The sequence below is a fragment of the Euprymna scolopes genome, chromosome 19, assembly GCF_053919585.1.
Source record: "Euprymna scolopes isolate OS-2025 chromosome 19, ASM5391958v1, whole genome shotgun sequence".
Lineage (NCBI taxonomy): Eukaryota > Metazoa > Mollusca > Cephalopoda > Sepiida > Sepiolidae > Euprymna > Euprymna scolopes.
This window is the reverse complement of record NC_136500.1, coordinates 46,031,015-46,051,801: the sequence shown is the minus strand read 5'-3', so window position 1 is coordinate 46,051,801 and position 20,787 is coordinate 46,031,015. Positions and strand designations below refer to the sequence as shown.

Genomic DNA, 20,787 nt, shown 5'->3' with positions numbered 1-20,787 from the left:
GCGGAGAAGGAGGGAGAAAAAGAAATAGATAAATAGAGCGAGACAGAGAGAGAAAGCGGTAGTAGAGAGAGAGAGAACGAGAGAAGAAAAGAGGGAAAAAGAAAAGTGGAGGAGAGGAGAGAAAGGAAAGAAGAAGAGAAAAGGGTGGGGTGGGGGAATAGACAGAATAAAGGAAGCGACAGAGAAAGAGAGAGAAAGAGAAACGAAGATAGAGAGAGGGGGAAGGGAGACAGAAGAAAGGCAAGAGGAAGGAAAGAGGAGAGAATGGAGGCGGAATGGATAAGAGAGAAAAGATAGAGAGAGAGAGAGAGAGAGAGAGAGAGAGAGAGAGAGAGAGATAGGAGGAAGAGAAGATAAAGAGGGGGGCGGGATTGAGAAATTAACAACCACACATTGTCTTTGTCCTTCTGAACGGGACTTTTAAGTGGTTTTAAGCTCTCTTCCTTCAGCCAACCGGTTGTCGTAATTTCATTTATTTATTTTTTCTTTATTTTTAAAAGGAATGAGACGAAGGACAAAAGAAAATACAACAATATAACATTGTACAACAAACCGAACCAATAACAACAACAGGGTCATTAAATACAGTGATGGAATGCAACCCGGGTGCAAAGGGATTTGAAAGAAAAAGCCGTCTGCAGTTACAACTGATTGACTCACGCCATGGTGACAAATCATTGCTCGAATCTCCAGCACTCGAATTGCCAAAGTTGATAGAATCGAAACACATAAACACGGTAATATTAACGAACGAGCCCAGCAGCGGTAAAATATGTTATGTTGTTAGTGTAAATTGTATGTTTATTTTCTCCCAGTGTTAATTTTCTTAGCGCTTTGTTTTTGCTAGGGATAGGGCATTCTACCGGATGCCAAACATTCTCTGATTAGATTAGTTACTCCAACTGAGAGATCTTCTTAACCGTCCCTTTAAGTGCAATTGTTTGTATTTATCTTGCACTCGGTTCACCGGGTATATTTGCCAGGTGTGTGTGTGTGTGTGTATGTGTGTGTGTGTGTGTGTGCGCGCGCGCATATGTGTTTCTACCGACAGGGAGACCCGACGTTGCCCGGATGATCAAAGAATGTTTCACACTCACATATTTTTATTGTCATCAAAGTCGATGAAATTGTCAATTTTTCAATCAAATCGATTGATTGCCTACTCTAGTTAGGGACCCATGGTAATGCACCGAGAGGAAGTTTCACGTGCCTCCCTGCAGTGACTTAGTCCATAATACATTGCAGTCTACACTGCAATGAAGAGAATCTACGACTGATTTTATAAATTTACCTTTAAGTTTAAAATGCAAAAGTCAAGTATCATGGTTCAATTGTGCTCTAAAAACAAAAACATTTAGTTTGAACGCGCTGATCTAAGAATCTACTGTTGATTTTATTAAATTATTTTTACATAATCACTTGAATTAAAAACAAGTCAAGCATCATGGTTCACTTATGCTCTAAAAAGAAATACCCGTTTCGAACGCAGAACTGTCTTAATAAAAGAATCTACAGTTGATTTTATAGGCTGGGTCTTTCTGCTTTGCGGTGATAAAACTTCTTAAATACATTTGTGATGTTAGGTTGTACAGGTTAGGTTAATGTTAACTTTGGTCAATTTTCGATTATCAATTTTTGATACTTATCAGACGCATTCCAATACAAAACCTACGTAAGAACACTCACAGACACATCAAGTACCTTAATATGAAATTAAAAAAAAAAATCAACTCCATCATTTCCAAGTCCATAGGGAACAAACTCACAGAAAGTTTCTTTTATATAACAGAGATTTTTTTCTATTTGGGTCACGACCTATAACAGCGATGAAATAGCAGACGAAAGCTGCAAAACTTTATTTACTCAATTCAATAATTGCTTAGGCCTCTTATTTGGTGGTCAAAGTTTACAACATAATCGTGTAGTATCTGTTCTTCAGATGCTGCACTTCAATTTCTTGTTCTCTGTCAGTGGAGAAGAAATCCTTCACGACTGAGACAATTTTTATTTTTGTTCCTTTTCTCCACGTTAAAAAAACGACCCTGGTGTCTAACTCTGTCCCGTGGGGAGGCATTGTAAATAGGAACAAGTTATGCATGGTGTCTCTATTTACTCATGTTCCCGCGAGATTGGTTTTAATGGGGAGGAGGGAGATACAGTTCCTTAAAAAGAGACATTCTAGATAAGACAAAAAAAAAAAATTGCCTCAGTCGAGAAGGATTTTTGCTTTCTCATGATCGAGAAGAGATTTTTTTTTTTACATAGGCATCGCCACTTATCAAGGCCAGAAGGCCACTCGAGGACAATGGTTAAAGAGTGTACAGTAGACAATTGGACAATATAGTAATCATTAGTAATGGAAATTCGATAAATTTGTTAACTTAAGTGGAATGGCTCATCAAAAACTTGTTTACGTTAGACTTGAAGACAACCATATTGTAGTCAGCTGGAAAGCAGGAAAACGAAAGACAATTCCATAGCCGTGCAGTTCTAAGAAAGAAGCTTTGTTCATGGAATCTATGTTTAGGTTTAGGTACAGAGAAAGAGTGGGAGGAATTATTGATAGTGTTTTCTGCTAGACAAGTGTTTCTTGTGAAAGTTTGGTGAGGAGAGACCATAGATTGGAGCTCAGCCGAGCACTTGCCATGAAAATAGCGATAAAGCAGAGACAAACTCGCAACATCTCTTCTGTGAGAAAGAGGTTGCAAGGAAGAGAAAAGGACATCTCCTACGAGGCTTCAAAGTCTATTTTGAACTCTATCAAGGCAGAATAAGTGCTTTCTAGCAGCTCCTGCCCAGATGTGGCAACAGTACTCCATCCTGGAATGTACCTGGCTCTTATATAGATAGAGAATTGCATCAGCAGTGAGATATCTACTGGATCGATAGAAGGATCCCACTATTTTTCCAGCGGCCTTGTCAACGGATTTAATGTATGTGTTCTACTTCAGATCAGGAGTAAAGGTCAAGCCCAGAAGCTTGTCAAAACATGAAGCCTCCCCAAGACGAGAGCCATTCATTTCAATTGATACCAGATGGGGATCAGAGCATTGATGATGTAAAGATAGAAGCTTGGTTTTAGATGCATTAAAGGTAACAAGCCACCTCTTTCCCCATTGTACCATAACGTAGATCAGGAAGAGAGTTGGGCCCAGGATAGACCCCTGAGGGACTCTAGCATTAATACTGTGAGCTTCTGATTTCTGCCCATCAACCACTACTCTTATGAGCCTATCAGAGACAAATGATTTAATAATTGAGAAGACATTTCCATCTATACCGTAGCTGGAGATCTTGTGAAGTAGATCTTTATGCCATACCCTATCAAAGGCCTTTGATATGTCAAGAGTAATTGCCCTAGAAAGGAAGCTTTTATCGAGAGATTCACTAATCTTATAAGATATAACTGTAAACACATCTGCTGTAAATCTAGCAGAACGGAAACCATATTGTATGTCACTAAGAAGGTTATTTTTGCTGAGATGCACAGGGGACTTATTGGCCTATACTGAGCGGGAGATGATCGATCACCTGAATTCTTAAATACAGGGCATACTGATGAGATTTTCCAGGGTGATGGGAAGCAATTCTCCTTAAGACAATGTTTAAACAGTTTTTTAAGTATGGGCGCTAGTTCTGGTTGAAGTTTTTTGAGTACTATAATTGGAATACCGTCAGGGTCAGTTGCTTTACTGGAATCGAGGTTTTTGATTAGCTTGGCAACATCATGTACAGATATTTGTATATCACATAGCGTGCTTTCTGATATAGGAAGAAATATTGGAGGTTGGCGGCCTTGGTTGCAAAGGGTAGAATTAGCTGCAAAGTTCTTGGCAAAGAGTTTGGCTTTACCTGATGCTGACGAGATTACCTCAGGTCCATTGATGATGGTTAGGATAGAGCACACGCTTCTGTTCAGAATTCTGTTTGCTATTTGCCAAAACTGGCGGAATGAAGCCACTGCTCAGCTACTTTGGACTTCACGGACTGAGCATACAGCTCTCTTGCATTTTTTATTACTTTTTACAGTAGTTGGTGGCAGTCTTGAAAGCGGCTTTAGTCTCAGTACATCTATTATGTTGGACACTTTGAATTATTTATTTGTTTCAAAAAAAAGAAAAAGATGGAAAACATATTATACAAATATTAGACTCAAAAATGTGTCAGAGTAAAGAGATCAGCAGTCTATCCTCCTCTTAACCAGACTCATTTTGACCCTTTCATCTAAGTATATATACAGGATAATCACATTGACAAACCGGTTCTTGCTAGATCACCAAAATTAAGCAATATTGAACCTGTTCAGTACCAGGTGAGTGACTAATTTAGGAACACTAGGTGCTGTATGTAGTAGGATGTCGACATCTCCCTGCAAAAGTTGCAAAAACCTAACATTGCCATCTCCCCTAATGGACATACATGTGACTGAGGACTCCTTGTGAATTTCATGCTCCCATGAAACTTCCTCCTTCAGAGAAAGTCGGTTAAACCCGCATTAGGGTTAGTGTCGCAGCTTCATTTCAGTTAATTCATCTAAGCACTGTTTCTTCCATTCTTTCATAATTTATGTATCATTTACACTTCAGCAATCACTAAAATACCACATTTACTCAACAGGTTACTCTACTTAAAATATCCGGTTTGAATTAAATTTTGTTTACAAATATGTCTGCTTAGGTTTACCACAGCGATTGAGGAGTTCAGACTTGTAAGTTAAGCAGGGGATTTAGTCTGGGGTTTAGATCGTGTGACCGGCAGAACAATTATCCTCCACACTGATGATTCTTGAAAAAGGATGAAACATAGATAAAAATTTCAAATATTTATTGTGTGTGTGTGTGTGTGTATAAACAGAATTTTATATGTTGGGCTATTGCATTCGTTTTGAATAGGCAATGATAAAGGTATCAAGGATGAGATGAAGGTTACTTTCGAGCACATGCTTGATGCGAGAGAGCATATATTGAAATATATATATATATAAGTTATGAAAATATGTTAATTAAGCTACACACAAAATCCAGGTGATAGTATACAAGGTGGAACGATAAAATTGTCGCTCTAAAGAAAACAGCACTACAGACTTTTACTAAAAATATAAATTCAGTTAACTTGATTACGTAGTAAAGCTGACATCTATTCAATGTAGTAGCCTTCAGCCTCGATCACTGATTAGATACAGGTCCGGAACTGGGAGCGTGCCTTTTCACAAGTGCTGGCGAAAGCTCAGCGAATACTCGGTGGATGGCAGTAATCAGGCTGGCTTTGGTGTTGTGGGAGGTCATGTTGGTGATGTTCTCGACGTATGATCAAACAAAGTAATTCAACAGGTTCAGGTCAGGGGAGGAATCGGGCCAATAAGAGAAGGGTACAAAGTCGTAGCACTCCTTCTGAATTCTGGATTTCTTTGGACTTGTGGGTCGGTGCCGAGTCCTGCTACCACACCCAGGGTCTGCCAGTGACCACCTGATTGCACCAGAGGATCACCACACTCGTCAGCATATCCAGGTACACTTTGATGTTGATTTTCAAGCCGACTTTGAAAATGTGAGATGGCATGATGTGGCCCTCACTTAAAACCAAACCAAAAACCATAACTGTGGCTAGAAACTTTGGGCACGTCCCTGTTAATCGTGGCAATCCAGCGATGCATTTTGAGGGTGCTGACAATGGTCCTATTATCATAACTTGGATTGGTAACGAACATAAGTTGTACAATGGTCATCTCTGATCCCACTCGTTGAACATTGTATCACTTTCAGACATGATAAAAGGCTCTTATCGCTTTTGGGGTTTGTACACAACTAGCCAACTAGTAGATGGTCTGCAACAAAAAAAGAAAACCGGTTTTTATCAAATGGAAATGAAATCATGTCATTTTTTCTAGGGCGACAATTTTATCGTTCCACTCAATCATGAAACTATGTTTTGTTATGCTTTGGTTTCGGTTTCAATTCGAGCTGATGGCATTCAAATCATATATATATATATATATATATATATATATATATATATATATTTATATAAAATGGGTTAATAAATTCCAACGAAAGAAAGATGTATATTTAAATAAGGGAGTAGTCACCAACAATGTGTATTTTTTAGCATTATTTTATTATTCAATGTCTTGGTTTTTCATTGAGAATTATGTTTGGATCATTGTCATAATGTTTTTAAGTCATTGAAATCGTTTACGTACGTTTCAGACGGTCTGAAGCGTCCTCGTAAACGATTTCAATGACTTAAAAACATTATTACAATGATCCAAACATAATTCTCAATGAAAAACCAAGACACGGAATAATAAAATAATGTTAAAAAAATACACATTGTTGGTGACTACTCCCTTATTTAAATATATATATATATATATATATATATATATATATATATATATATATATATATATATATATTGGTAACTATTGAAATCATGATTATATATTGGATACAATAAAATATGAAATAATTGGCTCTATAATAATAAATCTGAAATCTGCGTAAATTAAAATATCATAGTTAAGTGTATTTTGTAAATGTGCAACGCTGAGTGCTCCTGCTAGTTTGTATCAAAAGTGTGACAGAGCATAGAAGATGGTGTTCGATTCCAAATACATGAGAGATTCCATTCTATTAATGCGCATATTGTCTGAATTAAAAGAATGCACACAATATGTGTCAGTGCACCCGTGTGTATATTTCCCCGAGGCGAGTGCATCTAAATGATTGTCCAACTAGAATAAAGAAGCAGAGCTGCCAGCAAATTACGAATAAGAGTAAAACACGTAATAACACCTGACTGGTATGGTGTGCATTGTCAACAAAGCTCACAGTTTCGATAGGGAAGCGGGTCAGGGGGAACACAGTAAATGAACTAATTGATAGCTTGTTGTCATGGCAACACTGTAATTGTAGTAATTAAAAGATATATCCACAACATGAAAACAAATCCAGGTTACGACTGTATCCACAGGGTAAAACATCCTGAGAATCTCTACCGGCTTTAAATAATAGTGCTCAATAATAAATAGAGCTTTTTAGAGTTTTTATTTATTTATTTATACAAAGATATCAAGGCCACACGTTGATTGGGAATGTTTAAATCGTGGCTTTAATAAGTCACCATCTTATCAAGCTGGAAAAATATGTCGGTAAATTAGGTGTTTATATTGGAAATAAAAAATAAAAAAAACAAGAAACAAAAAAACAAAAAAAAAAAACAAGAAACAAAAATAAACAAAAAAACAAGAAACAAAACTTTTCTTTAATATGAACACTTAAAATATGGACATGTTTTGTAAGCCTGATGAGATTGTAGCTTATTAAAGCCACAATCAAAACATTTCTAATCGATATGCAGCCATGATATATTTATATGAATAAAACACACACACACACACACACACACACACACACACACACACACACACACACACACACACGTATATTAGTGATGGGACGATTCTAATATTTTTACCGATTCTGATACAATTACCGATTCTGATTCTTTAAAAATCTCTAAATATATAACTATAAAGTTGCTATTTTTTTGCCAATTACTGTAAAAACACATGTTAAATGTGTATATATTTTCTCATACATAAAAATACATTTGTGGGGGTGGGGATCTATAGATTTTAAATTTACTGGTAGATTCAATCAATAAACATTTATCATTTTAGCATTACTGCAAGCAGTATTTGATTTAGTTTTAAACAAAATCAAATAAAAAAGACAATTGCTAAAAATCGTTTTTGGCATCAGGAAATAGGCACAAAATTTTCTGATACTCCAAAAAGTTCCGATTTTTCCGATTCCAGATTTTTTTTTTTTTTTTTTTTATTATTATATTATATTTTCACCCCAAACAAGGCACATTGCCACTTTGGTGTAGGGGGCTACTATCAGGGGAAACATCTACTGGGGCACTATGTAGGGATTAGGGCAGCGAGATGTTGGTTCACGTTGCACTTGAACTTATGCATGTCAGTACAGCTGGGGAAGCAGTGACCTGGAATGGAATTCCAAAGTCTAGCAGTTCTGGGGAAGAAACTACTGGAGTAGAACGATCTTTTACATCTAGGGATCTCTACTGTGTGGGGGTGGGATTTTGCAGCTTGTCGGGTCTGTCGAGGGTGTTCACGTCGTGGGGGCACAAGTGCTTGCAGTTCTTCAGAGCATTCACCATTATAATACTTGTAGAACAGGCAGAGGGATGCAACGTTTCGACGATGGGACAGAGGCTGAAGTTTTGATGCCAGTTTAGGGCCTATCAGATTTGCGACTCTCTTTTGAACCCTGTCAAGGAGAGAGAGACTAGTAGCCGATGCACCAGCCCAAATATGACAGCAATACTCCATACATGGGCGAATAGTGGCCTTATAGAGGTACAGGATACTTTCGGGTGTTAGAAGTTTTCTAGCACGGTAGAGAGAGCCCACCTTCCTCGCAGCGGCCCTGGCAATGCCCTCGATGTAATTGTTCCAGCTCATGTTTCCTGTGAACGTTAGGCCAAGGAGCTTGAAAGACGTACTCTCAGCTAAAGAGTTGTTGGCCATTGCTATAGGTGGTAGAGAAGGTTTCCTGTAATTATTGAATGAAACCAGTTTTGTCTTGGTGGCATTGAACGTTACCATCCATTTTTGTCCCCATTCCACCACTGATTTGAGGTCATCCTCCAGTGTTTCTGCCATTACTTTAGATATATGTTCATTTGTTTTCCTGTCGTGCCTGCTATAGAGTGTGGTGTCATCAGCATATATACCCATCTCAGAGGCAATTTTATCGGGGAGGTCATTTATGAATATCAGGAACAGCAGAGGACCAAGGATAGATCCCTGGGGCACTCCGGCATTTATATTATATTGTTTAGACGTACGACCGTCGAGGACAACCTGGATTTTTCTCTTATCTAAGAAGGATTTAATTATGTTAAGTATTCTACCAGTGATACCGTAAGATCTAATCTTCCTGAGGAGACCCTCATGCCATACCCTGTCAAAAGCCTTAGATATATCTAGAGCTACCGCTCTGCCCTCTCCCGCTTTGTCCAGTGAATGGTATATGCGTTCAGAGATTACAGTGAGGATGTCTGCCGTGGAACGGGCTTGTCTAAATCCATATTGATGGTCGGTCAGAAGTTTAGCATCTGTAAGGTGCTGGACTAGAGCATGGTTAATTAAGGTCTCAAATATTTTGGCAAAAAGTGGGAGGAGGCTAATAGGGCGATAATTTAATGGGTCAGTTCTTTCGCCAGAATTCTTGAATACTGGTACCACAGAAGCAGTTTTCCAGCAGCTCGGAAAGCAAGATTCATTAAGGCATTTGTTGTAGAGTTTGGAGAGAACTGGAGCTACTTCGGCTGAGCACATTTTTAATAGCACAGCTGGGATGAGGTCGGGTCCACATGCTTTGGAAGTGTCAAGGTTTTTTATGATAGCATGCACCTGAGCAGGGGTGATTTCCAGATCGTCTAGCTTGGCGTCAGTCCGCAATGGAAAGTCAGGTAGGGGGTGATTTAAAGGGTCCAGTGTAGAGTTGGAGGCAAACCGACTGGCAAGCATGTTAGCCTTCTCGGTTGCTGAGCAAAGAACCTCGTGATTGTTGGTTAGTGGGGGAATCGTTGATTGCCCATTATTTACTCATTAATTAATCATACCAACACTAATATACATGTCCATGAAGTCTGGATACATAGGAAATTTTATTAATTTATCTCTTTTTTTTTTCAGATTAAATGACAACCCTGTCTTTTTTTTTTTTTTTTTTTACATGAGTCACCACTTATGAAGGCTCAGCAGCCACTCAAAGATAAGGCTTAAAGAGTGTACAGTAGTTAATGGGACAATTAGGTAAATTGGATTACTTAAGGAGAATGGCTCATCAAGGACTTTTTACGTTGGACTTGAAGACGACCATATTGTAGTCAGCTGGAAAGCAGGCAAATGGAAAAGAGTTCCACAGGCATGCACTTCTAAGAAGGAAGCTTTGTTCATGGAATCTATGCTTAGGTTTTGGGCACAGATAAAGAGTGGAGGAAATTATTGATAGTGGTTTCAACTAAACGAGTGTTTTTCGTGAAAGTTTGGCAAGGGGGGCACCATAGATTGGAGCTCAGACGAGCACTTGCCATGAAAATAATGATAAAGCAGAAACAGGCTTGCAACATCTCTTCTGTGAGAAAGAGGTTGCAAGGAAGAGAAAAGGGCGTCCCCTACTAGGCTACAAGATCTATTTTGAACTCTGTCAAGGCAGAATAAGATCTTTCTAGCAGCTCCTGCCAAGATGTCGCAACAATACCCCATCCTTGAATGTACCTGGCTCTTATATGGGTAAAGAATTGTATCAGCAATGAGATATCTACTGATCCTACCATTTTTCCAGCAACCTTGGCAATGGATTTAATGTATGTGTTCCATTTCAGATCAGAGGTAAAGGTCAAGCCCAGAAGCTTATCAAAACATTGAGCCCCCCCCCAAGACAAGAGCCATTTATTCCAATTGATGTCAGATGGTGATCAGAGCATTGATGATGTAAAGATAGAAGCTTAGTCTTAGATGTATTAAAAAGAACCACTTCTTTCCCCATTGCACTACCTGCTCGAAATCAGAGGAGAGATAATCAGTGAGAACTTGGTCGTTTACCGCTTTTGATATGTTGCCATAAATGGAAGTGTCATTGGCAGAAGTTTGGCTTTGTCTGATGCTGACGAGATTACCCCAGGTCCATTGATGATAGCTGGGATAGTGCACTTGCTTCTGTTCAGGATCCTGTTTGCTATTTGAAAAAACTGGTGGGAACTAAGCCACTGCTCAGCAATTTTGGACTTGACAGACTGACCATACAACTCTCTTGCGTTCTTCATTACTCTTTTACAGTGGTTGCTGGCAGTCCTGAAAATGGCTTTAGTCTCAGTACATCTGTTACGTTGGAAGCTATGGAAAAAGTGATTTCTGTGCACAATGGTAGCAGCACATTCTGGAGAGAATGATGGCTGGCTGTTAGGTTTTTGATGGAATTTTTTCAAGGGTATGAAATGGTCTATACCTACAATTAACCATTCCGTCAGGTCTGATACTATAGAGGACACATCCTGTTTAAACATCGAATGCAGTGGTAGATCTGATATAAATGTACGGAAACTAACACAGTCTTTGTTGAGGCTGTGTTTGTTAGTTGGTTGATCAATCCATTTTAGCTCTGAGCCATGATCTGTATTCAACTGTGTCCAAACTCCAATTGTTACCCTCCCCGATCCTGTTGTTCACTGGATTCCCAACCAGACACTAACATAAAACAGAAGCTTCTGCAAATAGCTCCCCACTGACATAAACCCCTTTGCCAATTCTAAATATCTTTTAAGCCCTTTTATCGCACTTTAATTACAACTGCACCTAAAAAACGCTATTTTTCTCATTTGTCACATTCTAATTACAACTACATCTTAGCCCTCCTTTGTATACCTTATTTCCTCTTCTTTTGTTATACTTCTTTTTCTATTCCCCTCACCTCCTAACAACAGGGGGGTGGGGATGCCTATAGTACCACACATAGTGACTATGAATTCCATAACATAACTGCCATTATAGTTAGTATGAGGTAGCACTTGAAATAAAAGAAATACAAACACTTGAGAAGGGGTGGCTCTCATCTCTCCCCCACTCTGAATCGTGATATATCGACTTCACTCATAAACGAAATGAAAATTGGAAGATTAAAAAAATATATAAATGAAAAAATAAAAATAAAACAAAAAGTTCATATTTTCTTTCAGTATTCTTACATTATTACTAGCTTACAATAATGGATAGTTTGTGTTTGTATGTTAGTAACTAAAATCTAAAATATTTTTTAATTAACACCAGTCATTATATTTAACTACACTAGTATCTATCTATCTATCTATATATATATATATATATATATATATAATTATTTTTTACTATAATAATTAAATACCTACAGACACTAGTGTTTCATCCTTTCAGGAATCTTCAGTGCAGGGTGTCACGATTAATACCAGTCGGACGATTCGAACCCTGCAACACAAGACATCTCTGGCTCGATTAGCGAAGATCTAATCCATTCGGCTACCATTAATCGCGTGAAATAACGTTGAATTTAAACATCTTAATTTTAAATGTTCATTTACGTCAGTCAGACAGTGATCTAATCGTTATACGATGATCCACGCATAAGAGCTAAATTGACCGACTTTAATTCAACTGAAAGTTCTCAATGATAAGAAATAAATTTCTTAAAAGGGCTGTCATAATTATTTTTTACTATAATAATTAAAATATATATATATATATATATATATATATATATATATATATATATATATATATAAAGTAGTAGTGTGTGTGTGTGTGTGTGTGTACAACTCTCTTACAGCTCACACTACAAGATAAAGGTCAAGGTCATAGCCCATGTACATATACTCTCCTACAACCCACACAACTGAACCGATCATGATCAAATCTGGCATAATGATGGTCTCTAACTTAGGGATGGTGCACACCATTTTGCAAGGTTAAGGTCAAAGGTTAAGGTCATATTTGGTGCAGAGTATTATTTCTTACACCTATTGCTTCATGAGGTTGCTGGTCCAACTTCATTTCAAGATTTGTGAGCATACAATAGCAAAATATTTGAAACATGCATAGCAGTTTGTCTTGCCCGAGGCCTTCTTGAAAATAACTAACACTTGCACTAAACATTGAGAGAGGAAAGTGTCATTCAATCATCTTTGAATTTGTGAAGCCTCTTTATAATAATTTTAACGGTTTGCTAGCTAAACAATTCTTTTGAACTTTGGACGACTTTTTGTCGTGTACTCTCCGAAGATATTCTTCACAAACACAAGCGAGAAGTTAACAATCTAAATTTTAATGATGATGCCTACAAAAAACTCTTTACATAACTGAAAAATAATTCTTCTTATGTGCGGTCAACCACTAGCAAGCTATGGATTACCTGCACCAAGGCAAAGAAGAGATGAATGACTTGTAATAGAGTATCAACGTGAAGTAAATTACAGTACTGAAGGACTTTTTTTTTTTTTTTTTTTTTTTTTTTTATTACATTTTCACCCCAAACAAGGCAAATTGCCACTTTGGTGTAGGGGGCTACTATCAGGGGCAACAACTACTGGGGTACTATGTAGGGATTTGGGCAGCAAGGTGTCGGTTCACGTTACACTTGAACTTCTGCACGTCAGTACTGTTGGGGAAGCAGGGACCTGGAATGGAATTCCAGAGTCTTGCGGTTCTGGGGAAGAAACTATTGGAGTAAAAAGATCTTTTACATCTAGGGACCTCTACAGTGTGGGGGTGGGATCTAGTAGCCTGTCGGGTTTGTCGAGGGTGCTCGCGTCGTGGGGGCACAAGTGATTGCAGTTCATCAGAGCATTCACCACTAAAATACTTGTAGAACAGGCAGAGGGATGCAACATTTCGTCGATGGGACAGAGGCTGAAGCTTAGATGCCAGTTCAGGGCCTATCAGATTTGCGACTCTCTTTTGAACCTTGTCAAGGAGCGAGAGACTAGTAGCAGATGCACCAGCCCAGATGTGGCAGCAATACTCCATACATGGGCGAATGGTGGCCTTATAGAGGTACAGAATACTTTCGGGTGTTAGTAGTTTTCTAGCACGGTAGAGAGAGCCTACCTTTCTTGCAGCGGCCCTGGCAATGCCTTCAATGTAATTGTTCCAACTCATGTTTCCTGTGAACGTTAGGCCAAGGAGTTTGAAAGATGGACTCTCAGATAAAGAGTCGTTGGCCATAAAAACAGAAAATATGCAAGAAAAATTGACAAATGATTAAAGAGAAATTTACAATTTTTTCATGGCAATGTTGAAAGCACAAGATGAGATGAACAAAGACAGCAGCTCCCAGAGTATGATATTTTTTTATGCTCCAAGTGGCATGGGCAAGACTTTGTAATCAATTTGATCCTTGCAAAGATTAGGTTCATGGGAAAGATTGTGCTTGCAACAGCATCTAGTGGCACTGTTGTGGGACAAATTCCATTTGGTCTTAAGCCGGTAAAAATAACTGCTAAGAGGTCAAAATTGAAAACAATTAGAACTTGGCAGGTGTAAGTCGACTGAATGTGTTATTTCTATGCTTGATATTAGGTTTACAAAACTTTGGAGCAATATTAATCAAATGAAATTTGTTTGAATAGAAAAGTGAAAACAAAATTCTCTTTAAAAATTCTATTTTTGAGGTTACCGTCAGATTACATGGTAGGTGTAATATGCTAATCTTGTTGACTTTCTATAATAGTAACTTTTAACACTCTGCCCCCTTTGTGTGTATGTGTGTGTGTGTGTGTGTGTGTGTGTGTGTGTGTGTGTGTGCGTGCGTGCGTGTATTGGGAGGTGTTATGTATTCCTAAACCCGGCACAGCCTGAGTATGTTTTGCTAATTCTAATACAGAATACATCCTCGTCAGAATCTAGATCATTTCTGAGTAGATGATGACCCTGCCTCTGTCGGACTAAAGTATGAGTTTGTAGTTTTCTTAGGCATTACCTTTTCTCTTTGAGAAGGGGTTTAGTGTATTACTAATCGCCCAGGACATTTTTACCAGAAATGCTCAGGCATTTTTGACGACCAGAGTAAAACCACACCTCTTGTGCATTAGCTTTTTAATCCTCACCTTTCGACCTTGTGTCACACTGAGGAGGAAGGGTGGTGTCACTCGTTGATGGGTAACCTATCTTATATTTAACAGAAAGATTCACAGAGTTTAATAAGATACACACACTTGAAGAAGGTCGAAGGTTGCATTGGCCGAAACATTGTCAGAATAACATTCAAGATGAGAACAGTAGTCCGAATAATACAAATAATAATTATCAATCCTCATCTAAAAAATTAAAAGAAAAACGAATTCAAACATAAGTGTCAATAAAAAAAAAGAGATAAATGAATGGGTAAATATTAATAGCAATGAAAAGTATTTTAATAATCCAAAACAATTTATTTTGCTTAAAGTACATATTACATATAGTTCTTTCACGATTGTATAATCCTGCAGGGCCAGAGGAAAAGGAAGATTTGTTTTTAAAAGTAGACATTCTACATAGGTTTAAAGTAAAAAGAAAAAAGGATGGCCACAAATAAAGATTATAGCAGTAAAGGTTAGAATTACAAATACGTTTTTGCACATTATCCAGTGTGATAGAGATTCACCAGCCAAATATAACAATAGTACTCCATACAATATCTGATAGCAGATTTGTATGAATAGAGAGAATAGCCTCAGTTTAGAGAGATAGAAAGAACTGACACTACAAGAAGCAGAAAGAGCAGTGGATTGCTGACTAATGAAATTAGTCAGGCTTTTTACCTTAGATTTAGTGATTCATTAGCGTAGAAGACATTAAAACAAAACCCGCTCTTGTTTAATTAGTTTGATCGTGAAATAGCAAATTAGTTAACGACCAAGTCACTGATGTATATGAAAACAATACAAGTTCTGCTGCCTTTCTCACGCAAATGAAAGAAAAGGTTAATGTTATTTATATACTAGTGCTGACATTAGGAAGACTTTTAAAAGATTCTTTAGCCAGGAGGGCAACACGCCTCCCTCCTCCTCCTCCACCATTCTCACACACTGATCACGTGCACACACATGCTCATTCATGCAGCAGGTTCACTCCATATTCACACGCAAAACTTGTGACGCACATTTAAAACAACACACACGTACAATGACTATCAGAAGTGCACGCTTAAAAACCACAAAGCGTGCACACAGACATGCTTAAACCAATCATCTTTTATGAGAGGTTAGCAGAGTTACCCAGTGTTGCCCGGAGCAAAAGTGTAACATACATTAAACTCGCCCATTTCCCCACTCTACTTCCTTTCTCCCATACTCAGTATATTCCTCTCTCTGGATACACACAGATAGACAACTCCTTTACATAGATCCCATTGGGGAATGTTGGCATAAGGAAAATCACTCCGTGATAAAAAAAAATTAGAATTACTTCTGTTTAGTTCATAAAAATGTCTGGAAAAAAAAATACTGACAAAAACTGCGCCAGTATAAGAATGAATAATTTTTTTTCTAAATTTCAGATATTATTTATCCAGGGCAACATCGATCAAATATATACCAACTTTTTGGATGTGTAGTTTTTTTGTTTTTTTTTACTTTTAACTAAACACACACACACACACAGATAAGTGCCTCATGTATAACAGATTCACTCTCACAGGCATTATCCCTTCATTTGTGGAGAGGGGTTGATTTGTTGCAGATTGCCCAAGATGGCGTTACCCACGTGAAAGGACGGAAGATGCTGACATGGCTGTTCAAGGCTAGTTTTGTACAGCCATAATGCTCCTTAGGAAAATGCTGTCTTATGCCCCCCTCCCCTCACACACACACACACACACACACACGCACCTTTCAACATTGTTTCACACCTTCCTTCAGTCGAAAGGAAACAAATAAACAGCTATGCACACTAAAATTATCACCTTCAGGCACACGTACTTAAAATATCATCCTAGCCTAGACTACCTAACGTCTGGATGTCAAATCATATTGGCAGATATCCTTTACACCGTCTGCCACAACAAAGTATGTGAATATCTTCATTGGAAGATCTGCAGAGAGATGCAGCTTGACAGATGGGACATGTGAGAGCATGAACCTTCATTGATAACATCAAAGTAAAAGATGACAGTGTGCGATGACAAAGACATAAAGGCAGCAGATACATAAAAGACAAGGCCATCAAGTCAGACATTATTATATGGAACAAGTCTGGAAGGACTGCGTTCATTATTGATGTTACTGTTCCAAATGACTATGGCATTAATAGAGCAAAACAAAAAAAGATAACAAAATATTATGTTGCAATATTTTTTGTTCCACATATTTTCGTGAGAAAGATCTTTGCCCTTCGTCTACAAATATTTTAAGTTCAAGACTTATACAGACCAATTAGCCACCAAAGACGTTTATCATCTCCAGGACGTATGCAGATTAGCTATCCAATGAAAACTATTTTTTCATCTCCAGGACTCATACAGATTTGCTACCCAACGAAAACTATTTTTTCATCTCCAGGACCTATACAGATTAGCTATCCATCGGAAACCTTTCTGAAAGTAAACATGGCTTTTAATTCAAATTATTAAGACCTCAAGAATGATTTGAAAGCAACATAGTCTCTAAAAGAAATAAACATTATAACAGTTGTGGAAGGAGTAATGGACCTAATTAAAAAAAAATATTAAGAAATACTTAGACACAATCTCTGGAAGACCAAGTTGTAGTAAAATACAGGATGGTAGCCATAAAAGAGACACTATCTATCTTTATAAATTTCAATTGTAATGAAATCAACTGTTAGCTGTAGGGGGAGTTAGCACCCTTGATTACTTCAAACTAACTGAAATAAAAGAGAGAGACACAAAAGGACAAAAACAAACAGCAAGTTGTTACCATCTTCGAGTGTTTCTCTCAAGACGTTGACCTTGTGATACTTCACCTTAGAAATAAACTCTGACCAAATATTCAAATTAAAATATATAGAAATTGGCAGAATGCTGCTTACAATAAAAAGATCTCCTCAACATGGCTACACACTAGTGTCATACAAGAACGGTAATGATACGCCTTTTACGAGTGATGTTTACTACTATAAGCAAGAACACCAACTGGAATATTCCGTAAGATCAGACCGATTCTTGTCTTTGAATCCAGCAAAACAACACAAAGACTACAAGACAAAGATACTCTAAGATAGTTTAGTGGTTCATTTAGGAAAGAAAAGTTATTCGCTGTTGCTCCACTTACTCAAAGTTCGAGAAGTGGAGAAGAGAGAACCCAGATGTAGATGTAACTCAGAAAGGAATTAAGTGTTATCCCCAGCAGAGGAGTCTATACTGGAAACTTAAGTGGAATACTGAAACCTTGAGCAGAGTGATAAATTTTACCTCATTTCCAGTAATCTCTGGAAGGGTACGGAGAGTACTGAAATCTTAAGGAAGCTTGTTGTCACTTAAATCCCTGAGGAGACCAATGGTCATTATCAGTGAGAAATCAATTGTGAATGGCTGTTGTGATAACGTAAAATGATTTGCAATGGTTATCAAAAGACAAACAATACTAGAAATGGGGGTGGGGGCTTGTCACTCGGACTCTAGAGAACACCATCTGTTACTGCCAATGAGCAAACACTGATACTAATCCGTGTGCGAACTTTGAATAAAATTTTTTTTTAATAAAAAAATAATAGTAGTAGTACAGACACAAATCAGAAGCAATAGTTGAGAATGGAAATCATAAAATTCTTTTCGTCATGGAAGTACAAACAAAGTCATCCAAGCAATGAGACTCGATATGATGATAATCAATAAGAAAAAAAAACAAAAAAAACTTGGAAAACCATGAATTACATCGTCCCAGCAGACAGCATGGTGAAAAGTTGATGGAATTATGGAACATAGAAAATTATTGTAATACCAATAATTATAGGAGCACTACGAATAGTTCTGAAAAACCTGGAAACAAAACTAAGAGAAATTGGAATCACCATACAACGTATCATGAGGATATAAACAGCTGGACTACTTAGGAAAATCCTCAAGTATGGAAACCACCCCACATAACCAGGCAACAACTACTAATTTCAGATAAGATGAAACAAAAATAGAACAAAAATACAGAAAGAATATTACAAGAATCCAAGAAAATTAAAAGTCAGGGTGAGAGGAAAATTCCCATAATCTAAACCCCCCCCCCCCCCAAAAAAAATGTGACTTCTTCATCATGATCAGTTGGTACCACACACAATGGTAATGAAGGGTCAAGGAAGATGGAAAGACTGTAGAGAGCACGCATTATTCAGATCTTCATTAAAAGGGCATGGAGAATACTAGAATTTGAAGGAGGCTTATTGCCACTCAAATTCCAAAGAAATCCAATGGTTGTTATTAGCTGTTGTGATAGTGAAAAATGGAGGGTACAGAAAATCTTTTGCACAAAATGGGGGGTACAGAAAGTCTAGGAAGACTTTTCACTCAGATTCCAAGGAACATCACCTATTGTTGCAAGTGAGCGATCTCTGATAATGATCCAGTTCATAACTCCTGGTGAGAATGACATACTATAAAAAAAGTTGATGTTTTTTAGTTTGTCTGTTCATACGCAAATAGAAATGTGATTGTTGACAAAAAGGGAGTCGGCAGAGTACACATTACTAAGATAGTAGGTTTTACAATGCCAATACTCAAGTTTGGAATGTCACATTTAATACATGTTTTATAAACATAACATGAAATATTATATATTTTTTAACTAATTAATCTTAATTTATTAAGAAATAGCCATAAAGGGTATTCGGAATCAGTATTATTTTTGCTTAAAAGCATAATTTGGGATAATATAAGAAATAATTTTAAAAACCAAATTCGATGGTAAAAGACTTTCTTTTTCAATAAATGGTAACACTCTTACAAATGTTAGATAGCATCTTTTTTTTTCTACAAAATTTCACAAATATTTATATTCGGACTAGTTATAAGGCGATAGAAGATGCCCAGGTATTGTAGTAATACCTATCAAGTAGCAGGTATAAACTAATAAAGTTTCCAGCATAAAGAATAAACCACCTCATGTATATGAACGACCTGAAGCTATTTGAAAAAAGGAACTAGAAAAGTTGATAAACATGATATTTGGGAGTTTTGAAAGTAGACCATCATAATCAACAGAAATGAAAGCACATTGGAAAAGAAGAAAATTCTTTTCCAATCTGCTTAGAAACTAAATTATATAGAAATGAAGTAAAAGGAATCAACACCTGAGCAGTATCACTATTAAGATGTTCTGAACCAGTTATAGGCTGGAAAAAGGAAGAACTTAGGCATCTTAACCAAAAGATTAGGAAACTAATGACCATGCACAATGCACTACACTCGAAGCATGATATGAATCAACTATGAGAAAAGGAGGAAGAGAACTGATAAGTATAAAAGCCTGTGCAGATGACAAAAAAAGAATTGGAAAAATATATAACTCCCGAATACAAAAAGGCTGATCATTACAGCAAGAAACATTGCCAACATGAACAGGACAAAGGGTGGTTAAACAAGATACAAAATCACAAAAAAGGTGGGAAGAGAAACAGTTACATAGACGATTCATAAGAATGACAAGAAAGACTCTTGTAAACACCAAAACATGGCTATAAAAAGACATTTGAATGGAATTGCTACTGACAGCTGCACAGAACAATGATTAGAATTGACTATATCAAAGCTAAAATAGACAAAATGCAAAAACAAAAAACAGTAAATGCAGATTGTGGACAAAGAGACGAAATGGAAAATCATGTAAGTGAATGCAGCAGACTAACCAGAAAGGAATGCAAGTACAAACATAACTGTGTGAAGAAAGCAATACATTGGGAATTATGTAAAAGACTTCATTTTGGACATACAAACAAATAGTACAGACACAAACCAAAAATATACTGGAAAATGGAAATTACAAAATCTTGTGGGGCATGGAAATCAAAATAGATATATTCATCCAAGAAAGAATGTGAATAGTTAAGAAGAAGGAAAAAAAAAGCCAAATTGTAGATTTTGCTGTTCCAACAGACCAAACAGGGTGAAGATGAAAAGGACAGAAAAATAAAGCAAGTGCGCAGAAATTGTCAAAGAACTGATGAAGGTCAATACCAATAATCATAGGAACATTGGGAATAGTCCTGGAAAAAAGACTGAGAGAAATTAGAATAAAAGG

At 37.2% G+C, this 20,787-nt stretch overlaps 1 protein-coding gene across 5 annotated transcripts in view; it reads right to left on the bottom strand.

Annotated features, from left to right (window-relative positions):
• Nucleotides 1-20,787, bottom strand: part of LOC145303550 (uncharacterized) — a 553,816-nt gene that overhangs the window by 366,184 nt on the left and 166,845 nt on the right. The window lies entirely within an intron of this gene.